The sequence below is a fragment of the Triticum urartu genome, chromosome 2A (assembly GCF_056163025.1).
Source record: "Triticum urartu cultivar PI428250 chromosome 2A, HENAU_Tu73, whole genome shotgun sequence".
Taxonomy (NCBI): domain Eukaryota; kingdom Viridiplantae; phylum Streptophyta; class Magnoliopsida; order Poales; family Poaceae; genus Triticum; species Triticum urartu.
The window spans coordinates 559,106,616-559,117,571 of record NC_141874.1 but is presented as its reverse complement, the minus strand read 5'-3'; the positions used below and the strand labels follow the sequence as shown (position 1 = coordinate 559,117,571).

General features: G+C 41.6%; 1 pseudogene; it reads left to right on the top strand.

Moving 5' to 3' along the window:
- Positions 1 to 8,354: 8,354 nt before the first annotated feature.
- LOC147985885 (serine/threonine-protein phosphatase 7 long form homolog) lies at positions 8,355 to 10,508 on the top strand (annotated as a pseudogene).
- Positions 10,509 to 10,956: the final 448 nt, after the last annotated feature.

Genomic DNA, 10,956 nt, shown 5'->3' with positions numbered 1-10,956 from the left:
CGGCGACGCTCGGGGGGCGTGGCCATCGTACGTGCCTTCACGAAGCATTTCCACAACGTCATCTTTGCAAGAAGGGGGTGCGGAAATGGGGGTCAGGATTCGTGGATTCGGGGGTTGCCGGCCCTGGAGCAGACGAGCCAGTGAAGCTTAAGGAGGGAGACTTAAATAGACCCAGATATTTTCATCGCAAACGGTTCCCAGAAAACAATTGTGTGTGATGTTGTAGATATTTTTTATTAGCTGTGAAAGATGAATTTGGAGTACAGTGGCAACGGATGGTGTTTTAAATGTAGGAGAAATTTTGTAGTACTAATACATCTGTCATGTCAAATTTTGGAAAATTTCAGGGGTCATTTGACCTTTTAAGACATTTAACTGATTTTCTAGCCATTTAATGACCGCAATTGAAATTTGAACTACATGTGCATGCAAGAGCTAACCATAACGGTTTGAAAACTCATATTTTGTGTAATTGTGGGTGATTTAATTCCATGTGCAGTAAATTGGAAGGAACTTTCAAACATATTGGTCTAACAGCTATGATACAATTAAGCATGCAGTGACATGGCATTTTAATTCCAAAAAAAATTAAAAAATCAGAAACACATGAAAGCTTGGTTGATGTAATGTCATGACACCAAGATGATGTGGAAAAAATTCAGCATGTTTGACGAAAGTTTGGACACACACCCCTCACAAATCAGAGCAACTCACTAGAAGGCTCGTGGTTCCGAGAGGGAACAATGCATGTTTGATGACGAACGGGAGATAGCTTCCTCTTACAGCCTTCAATTCTTTTCTATGTTTAATGTGCACTAATACAACTGTAATGTGAAATTTTGGAAAATTCTAGGGGTCATTTGATCTTTTAAAGACATTTAAGTGATTTTCTAGCCATTTAATTCAAATTTGAACTACATCTACATGCAACGCCTAACCAAAACGGTTTGACAAATCATATTTGTGTACTTGTGTGCGAGTTAATTCCATGTGCAGTAAATTAGAAGGAATTTTCAAACATATTTGTCTCACGACATGGACACATGCATATGTATGCATGGAGTGACATGGCATTTTAATTCCAAAAAATTAAAAAATATCAGAAACACATTAAACCTTGGTTGATGTAATGTCATGCCACCAAGATGATGTGGTAAAAAACTGGCATGTTTGACGAAAGTTTGGACACACACCCCTAACAAACCGGAGCAACTCACTAGAAGCCTCGTGGTTCCGAAAGGGAACAATGCATGTTTGATGACGAACGGGAGATAGCTTCCTCTTACGGCCTTCAATTTTTTTCTACGTCTAACGTGCACTACTACAACTGTAATGTGAATTTTTTAAAAATTCTAGGGTCATTTGACCTTTTAAAGACATTTAAGTGATTTTCTAGCCATTTAATGACCGTAATTCAAATTTGAACAACAACTACATGCAACGCCTAACCAAAACAATTTGAAAATCTTATCTATGTACTTGTGTGCGAGTTAATTCCATGTGCAGTAAATTAGAAGGAAATTTTCAAACATATTGGTATCACGACATGGACACATGCATGCCTACGTATGCATGGAGTGACATGGCATTTTAATTCCAAAAAATAAAAAAAATGATCAGAAAAACATGAAACCTTGGTTGATGTAATGTCATGCCACCAAAATGATGTGGTAAAGAAATTGGCATGTTTGACGAAAGTTTGGACACACACCCCTCACAAACCAGAGCAACTCACTAGAAGGCTCGTGGTTCCGAGAGGGAACAATGCATGTTTGATGACGAACGGGAGATAGCTTCCTCTTACGGCCTTGAATTTTTTTTCTACATCTAACGTGCATTAATACAATTGTAATGTGAAATTTTTGAAAATTCTAGGGGTCATTTGACCTTTTAAAGACATTTAAGTGATTTTCTAGCCATTTAATGACCGTAATTCAAATTTGAACTACATCTACATGCAATGCCTAACCAGAACGGTTTGAAAAATCATATTTGTGTACTTTTGTGCAAGTTAATTCCATGTGCAGTAAATAAGAAGGAATTTCCAAACATATTGGTCTCATGACATGGACACATGCATACGTATGCATGGTGTGACATGGCATTTTAATTCCAAAGAATTAAAAAATGATCAGAAAAACATGAAACCTTGGTTGATTTAATGTCATGCCACCAAGATGATGTGGTAAAAAATTGGCCTGTTTGACGAAAGTTTGGACATACACCCCTCACAAACCGGAGCAACTCACTAGATGGTTTGTGGTTCCGAGAGGGAACAATGCATGTTTGATGACGAACGGGAGATAGCTTCCTCTTACGGCCTTCAATTTTTTTTCTACATCTAACGTGCACTAATACAACTATCATGTGAAATTTTTGAAAATTTCAGGGGTAATTTGACCTTTTAAAGAAATTTAAGTGATTTTCTAGCCATTTAATGACCGTAATTCAAATTTGAACTACATCTACATGCAACGCCTAACCATAACGGTTTGAAAAACATATATTTGTGTACTTGTGTGCGAGTTAATTCCATGTGCAGTAAATTAGAAGGAATTTTCAAACATATTGGTCTCAAGGCATGGGCACACATGCATGGAGTGCCATGGCATTTTAATTCCAAAAAATTAAAAAATATTTAGAAAAACATGAAACCTTGTTTGATTTAATGTCATGCCACCAAGATGATGTGGTAAAAAAATTGGCCTGTTTGACGAAAGTTTGGACACACACCTCTCACAAACCGGAACAACTCACTAGAAGGTTCGTGGTTCTGAGAGGGAACAATGCATGCTTGATGACGAATGGGAGATAGCTTCCTCTTACGGCCTTCAAATTTTTTTTCTACGTCTAACATGCACTAATACAGCTGTCATTTCAAATTTTTGAAAATTTCAGGGGTCATTTGACCTTTTAAAGACATTTAAGTGATTTTCTAGCCATTTGATGACCATAATTCAAATTTGAACTACATCTACATGCAACTCCTAACCATAACGGTTTGAAAAACTATATTTTTGTGTAGTTGTGTGCGAGTTAATTCCATGTGCAGTAAATTAGAAGGAATTTTCAAACATGTTGGTCTCAAGGCATGGGCACACATGCATGGAGTGCCATGGCATTTTAATTCCAAAAAATTAAAAAAATGATCAGAAACACATGAAACCTTGCTTGATTTAATGTCATACCACCAAGATGATGTGGTAAAAAATTGGCATGTTTGATGAAAGTTTGGACACACACCCCTCACAAACTGATAAGCTCCAGCGTGCCACCGACGAGGAGTTCCGGTGGGCGCCCAACGAAATGGAAAGATCGGCCGTGCTCGTCTGCCAGCAAGAGGCAGATCAGTACGTCAAGCGCTGCGAGGCGGAGGAGGCGGAGTACTGCCTCTGCACCGGGAAGACGTCGCGCACCAGAGAGCTGCTAGCGAGGGGCTGCCGAAATACTGGCCCCGGGAGGGATTATTAGTTTTAGTATTGTTCGTTTTCAATTTTATGCATTGTACCTAGTAGTTAAGTATCATCACGTATTTGTGATGATATTATACATATATATATATATATTGTGTGATCAACTAAGGAACATTTAATATATATATATATTATGAATTCCATTTTCTATCTGTTTTTGTATACTAATTTGAATCTAGCTGTTATCATCCACATATACAGAATGGAAAGCGTATATACACACATTGAAACAGAACATATAAGAATGGAAAACAAAGTACACACATTTAAACAGAGCAATAAACAGAGCAATACTATGATTGTTGTGAATACATAGCTATCCACGTCGAAATGACTTTTCAAAATAAAACACGTCCATGAGACCATGACCAGCAGCCCTTGCCTACGGTAGCTCTTAGCTCTACTTGAACTCATGCGGGCGTTCGTCCAAGCGGTCGACACGCTCGGGGTACATCTAGAGCGCGATCTCGAGCTCCAAGTTGGCTATTTCATCGGAGATCACCAGCTCGAGGATGCAACGGCCATGTTCCTCTACTGTGCCCAGGTGGACACCTGGGCCAAGGAGGCAGTCGAGCTTACGGACCAGCGCGTTGGCATCCAGCGGGCCGTGGACAAGTCGAACGGCGGCACCCATGCAAACGGCGTGGCGGACGTCCGGTGCAAGTACGGCACTGTCGGCCTCTGGTGCAAGTACGGTGCTGAGGGCCTCTACCCACTCCTGGCGAGGAATGGGGGTACTGAACGGACGTGTACCCAGCTGCGATGCCGTGTCCACAGCAGGCAAGCGCCGATGGATCCGCTCTTGTTGTGTGGCGCTCCGCTCCTCTCGCTCTACAGCGCTCCAACAGTCTCGCCGTGCGGTGAGCCGCAGCTTATTGGCACGGACGCGCCTAGCTTGCTCTGGAGCGACCATCGATCATGTTGTGTGGCGAGCTACAGCCTGTCGGCCCTGACATGCCTATCTTAATCCGCGGCGCTCAAGCGCCATGCGCCAAAGGTCTACTCAACCCTGGCGATGATGCGCATCACGGCGTCGTCCATCGCGTTGCCGGGGAGCGCCTGGGCCTCGATGGCCTGTGGCGCCTGCTCGTTTTCCTCGTCGACGAGGTTGATGGCATAGGCGGCGCTTTGAGCATGCTTGGAAAAGGTGGATGTGCTACAGGCTGCACTTGTCACCTCCGTGTGTCACGCGGCGCCTATGCGCAATATTGCTGGGTGGGAGGAAACAGGTGAGGAAATGGCGGGAAACGGTGGCGTGTTCATAAAACGCCATCAATTAATGGAAACTTAGCATAGAAGGAACATCGAGCTAGCACAAGAAGGAGATGATGATCAGATGAACACGGACCACACTACGGAACCGTTTCTGTTATTATCGGTATTCGCACACATTTTTTATTACAGACCTGTTTGCCGCGTATCACAAACATCTTGTTATATTGAACCGTTTCTGTTCTCTTGCCTCAACGCAAACAATTCATCCAAGTGAACTGCATGCCGTATATCGCACACACCTTCATCTGGCTGCCCGTTTCTTTTGTGTTGCTCATACGTCTCCAACATATCTATAATTTTTTATTGTTCCATGCTATTATATTATATGTTTTGGATGTTTAATGGGCTTTAATATGCACTTTTATATTATTTTTGGGACTAACCTACTAACCGGAGGCCCAGTGTCAGTTGTTGTTTTTCCCTATTTCAGTGTTTCGCAGAAAAGGAATATCAAACGGAATCCAAACGGAATGAAACCTTCGCGAGGATCTTTTTTGGAACAAACACAATCCTAGAGACTTGGAGTAGAGGTCAAGCAAGCAACGAGGCGGTCATGAGGTAGGGGGCGTGCCCAGGGGGGTAGGCGCGCCCCCCACCCTCATGGGCCCCTCGCAACTCCACCGACCTATTTCTTTCGCCTATATACACTCTCGTACCCTGAAAACATCTAGGAGAGCCACGAAACACTTTTTCCACCGCCTCAACCTTCTGTACCTGTGAGATCCCATCTGGGGCCTTTTTTGGTGATCTGCCGAAGGGGGATTCTATCACGGAGGGCTTCTACATCAACACCATAGCCTCTCCGATGATCTGTGAGTAGTTTACCACAGACCTTCGGGTCCATAGTTATTAGCTAGATGGCTTCTTCTCTCTCTTTGGATCTCAATACAAAGTTCTCCTTGATTCTCTTGGAGATCTATTTGATGTAATTCTTTTGCGGTGTGTTTGTCGATATCCGATGAATTGTGGGTTTATGATCTAGATTATCCATGAACAATATTTTATTCTTCTCTGAATTCTTATATGCATGATTTGATATCTTTGCAAGTCTCTTCGAATTATCAGTTTGGTTTGGCCTACTAGATTGATCTTTCTTGCAATGGGAGAAGTGCTTAGCTTTGGGTTCAATCTTGCGGTGTCCTTTCCCAGTGACAGCAGGGGCAGCAAGGCACGTATTGTACTGTTGCCATTGAGGATAAAAAGATGGGGTTTATATCATATTGCTTGAGTTTATCCCACTACATCATGTCATCTTGCCTGATGCGTTACTCTGTTCTTATGAACTTAATACTCTAGATGCATGCTGGATAGCAGTCGATGTGTGGAGTAATAGTAGTAGATGAAGAATCCTTTCAGTCTACTTGACACGGACGTGATGCCTATGTTGATCATGCCTAGATATTCTCATAACTATGCACTTTTCTATCAATTGCTCGACAGTAATTTGTTCACCCACCATAATATATGCTATCATGAGAGAAGCCACTGGTGAAACCAATGGCCCCCAGGTTTCCTTCATATAATATAAAGTTTCCAATCTACAATCTTAGTTTACTTTTTATTTTGCAATCTTTATTTTCCAATCTATATAATAAAAGTACCAAAAATATTTATCTTATTATCTTTATCAGATCTCACTTTTGCAAGTGGCCGTGAAGGGACTGACAACCCCTTTATCACGTTGGTTGCAAGGTTCTTATTTGTTTGTGCGGGTACTAGGCGATTTGTGTGTCACCTCCTACTGGATTAATACCTTGGTTCTCAAAAACTAAGGGAAATACTTACGCTACTTTGCTGCATCACCCTTTCCTCTTCAAGGAAAAACCAACGCATGGTCAAAAGGTAGCAAGAAGGATTTCTGGCGCGGATGCCGGGGAGATCTACGCTCAAGTCAAGACATACCAAGTACCCATTAAAACTCTTCTCCCTCGCATTACATTATTTGCCATTCACCTCTCATTTTCCTCTCCCCCCCCCTTCACAACCTTTGCCTTTTCTTCACCCTTCTTCCGTTCAATCTTGTGTTACCATGTGCCTTCTTTTTGCTTGCATCTTTACTTGCTAAGAGTTTATGGATCCCCATCCACTTGCTAATCTTTTTAAAGGGTCCAATTATGATGAACCAATTGCTAGTGAGTTGAGTGCACTAGATTATCTTTATGGAGTTTTGCTTGAAATCCGTGAATCTGATAATTGTGATGAAATACTTTATGAAGTGATTCACGATAGATCTTTGAATGAAAAGCATGATTGCAATGATGTTATTATAAATTCTCTTAATGTCAATCGTGTTAATGATATGCAAAACCCTAAGCTTGGGGATGCTAGTTTTGCTATGTACACTACTTGTTGCAATGATCATGATTGGGGTGATTCTTCTTATGATCTTGAAAATTTATTTAAGCCCCATGATGAATATGAGATTGATAATAGTGTTTGCAATATTATTAAAAGTGGGTTTGGAAGAGTGTCAACTTTAGATCCCGCATATTTGGAGAACGCTCAATCTTATGAAATTTTTGATAAAAGTGGGTTTGGAGAGGTCATGACTTTAGTTAATGTTAATCCCACTATTTTGGAAGAGTGTTAACTTTGCATGCATGTGGATCATGTTGAAAATATTTTATGTGATAGTGCTACCTCTTGAGCATGCGCTGGTTTTCCCTTGAAGATGAAAGGGTGGTGAAGCAAAGCAGCGTAAGTATTTCATGATTTTTTATTGATAATCATGTAATTACGAAACTGGGAAAGGATTGGTCTAATTATTAAAATTAGGGAGGACGCTGAGGAAAACAGCATCCAGACCTGGATGCTATTACGCCCAGCATTCTGACCTGGACGGTAGTATCAAGCCCGTCCTAGGTTGGCCCCACTCGCAAACAAGCCGGTTGACTCTGCTTTGGCGTTTCGTCCCCCCGAGTTCCTCTCCACCGCCGCCCTCCACCTCTCCCCTATTGCCGCCCTCCGCCTCTCCCCGGCCGCATCTACGTCATTCCCTCGCGCACCACCTCATGGCAGGCTCCCGCCTCTGCCTCGTCCCCTCGTCCACCACCTGACGGTCAAAGTAGGTTGCGCCACTGCGACGAGTCTGGCGGACGTGACAGCCAATCTCTCATCTCTCCACCATATTCTCCACATCTCGTCTGTTCCTCGTCCCAGCTAGCCTCGCAGCGTCAATTGTCGCCCGCAGTAGAGCACCACAGGTAGGCACTGTCTTTTTCTCTTAAACTGGTGTACGATTCTTCCTGGTCTCTAATTGAGACTTGTTACTACAATAGATGCTAGCAAATCTCTTCTATTTATATCTTTACTTGTCTCTTTTTGTGATTGATAGATTGATACTGATAGTGCATCAAACCGAAATAATGTGTATTCCTGAAATTTCATGAGTGTGACATGGTCCTTGTAAGAAGTTGAGAGTAATTGATTGCTATTCTTGATGATGCAGCTTTACTTTACTGATTTTCAGTTGTTTCATAAGCACAAGTCTGAATGAGAGTAGGATTAATTGAGTTTCATCTAGTGGAGTACTTTGAAGAATAAATGCAAATGATTGACATGGTATTTCACTTGAATTGTTTAAATGTTGTTTTATCTTGTAACAGGGTACTGAAATGAATACAAGTCAATGTTTCAGTGACTTATTATGGATGCCGCACAGCCAACATAAAATATCCAAATCTTGGGAAAATGTGAGTATTTATCAAATTTCCATGTGGTCTGTTGCACTTTTTGGTTGGTTGAAACTGATTTTTGTATATCTTAATGCAGCCTAACATTTGCTTGAATGTTCGGTGTCATCGTGTTGGCATTCCAGTGGATCCTCTTTGTAGCGCAGCCTTAGAGAACCTTGGTTTTTATCAAATTGCAAAAATGAAGAAAATCAATGTCGACAAATATTTGATATCAGCATTGGTCGAGCATTGGCGGCCTAAGACAAATAGTTTTCATTTACCTGTAGGAGAAATGACTGTTACACTACAAGATGTGAGTTGTTTGTGGGGGTTGCCTATCCATGGTAAACCACTTATTGGCAAAGCTGATGCTGCATGGTCTGGATTGATTGAGAGGTTGCTTGGGATTCCTGTAGATGAACAACACATGAAGCAAAAGAGAAGGCGGAAAGATGATGACAATGTTGCTGTGAAGAATTCACAGTACTCTTTAAATTTGGGTAAACTACGAGAACGCTTCCAGGTGATGCCGGATAATCCAGTGGATCGAGAGATTCATTGGCATGCTCAAGCGATTGTTCTAGAAATCCTTGGCTCCACGGTGTTCACTGATACATCTGGAGATGGAGTGCCAGCTATGTATCTTCAGTTTATGCAGAATGAAGGGAAACCAACAGAGTATAATTGGGGAGCAGCTGTTCTTGCTATGTTATATAGAGAGTTGAGCATGGGGGCTGAGAAGGAGAGATTAGAAATTTCGAGGCCTTTGTTGTTGCTATAGTTATGGTCCTGGTCTCATTTGCCACTTGGTCGCCCTAAAAATATTATTGAGAAGCCAAAGGAAAGGGAGGAACCTGGAGATGAGGAAGATGAAGAAGTAGACTTGGATTATAACCCTGTATTTGGAGCAAAGTGGTGTGCTCGACATGAATTTGATGTTCCACATAATGCGGGTATCGTACTGTACTCACCTCATCTATTAGCCATTGTTTGTGTTGTGCCAACTAATTTTTCTCACTTGCAAATGAACCATATAGGTACCGAATATTATCGAAATCAGATTGATTTGATTCGAGAAGGTGCTATTGAATGGCAACCATATGAAGACCTTCTAGATGAGATGCCTGTCGAAGTACATGATGGTACTAATTGGTGGTTTGCTAGAGTACCACTCATACATTTTTGGATTGTAGAGTTTCACTATCCAAATAGGGTGATGCGGCAATTCGGATTAAGACAAGCCATTCCACCTTCCCCTCCACGCGGCGAGGTAGAGGTTCGCAAACTGCGAAAAATTAAGCATTCTGCAGGAAAACCGCATAATTGGGAAGAAGTCCATGCCATGTATGTTCAAGAATATGTTGAAGAGTATGATCGTGTCCAAGTAGGAGTAGTGCCAGAGGATATTCCCTTTGATGTAGCTAGTTTACCCGATTACAGACATTGGTTCCAACAATATGGTATGTACACAGTATTCTTTGACTCTCAATGCTTAGGAGGCCTAGATAAACCTATCACATATCCTCGAGATAGCGTCGAATGGACCGGGTACATGCCCAGCGGTCCACCATTGGCTTGCATTGTAAGTGTGTGCAATATTTTCATTATTTATTTGGAATGCAGTAACAATCACATGATTTAATATTCGTATTGTCGCTTTGTAGAGCCTACGTGAGATAAAGAATGCTGCATGGGGGATCAAATGTGCTACTACCAGTGGGTGCAAGAAGATAGGCAAATCTATAATGAGGTCTTGTGTAGGAAATTTGATGGATCTCAACTTGGAGCCTAGACTGCGAAGCATGCTCGATGAGGCTAGATTGCCGCTGAAGATCAAAGATATCCCATCTGATGATGATGTTTCAGATATTGCTCACCCACCGAGCCCCCCGAAAGAAAGCAACTCCGATGTATTTAATGATTGGATATACTCTCGAAGAGGTTTTACAACATATCTCAATGTTGGTGAATCCATGATAGATGGAGGACGGACAACACAAGATGCAACTGAAGCTCCCAGATTTCAGTCAAGGAGTTCTTCACAAGTACTAAACTAGAATGAGAGCATATAGTGATATGATATGCTCATCTCCACCGATCTAGAAGTGTAACTGAGTAGATGTTTATTTCCTTTTGCACAACAAAAAAGTTCCTGATCATGCTTTGTAATAGGCCACACATGGGTTGTAATCCTTTCAAGCCATGTCACACCGCATTGGGTAAGCTCATGTTGCAGCCTGCCCTCTGTAAAACTGAATGTGCGTGAGATGAATCAGACATCAAAATTACGGCTGAAAACAAAGAATGGACGAATCTCGATGAAAATTTCACAAAATAGTATTCATCATATGTAAGTCCTTGTGTCAAAATTTCATAAAATTCTGGACACATTTTTCAGGTTCAAATTTTTGGCCAAATTATGGCTGAAAACGAAGAATGGACGAATCTCTCAATGTGTTACTCAAAATTGGCTGAAAATTTCACACAATAGTAGTCATCATATTGTTGTACTTTTGTCAAATTTTCATAAAATC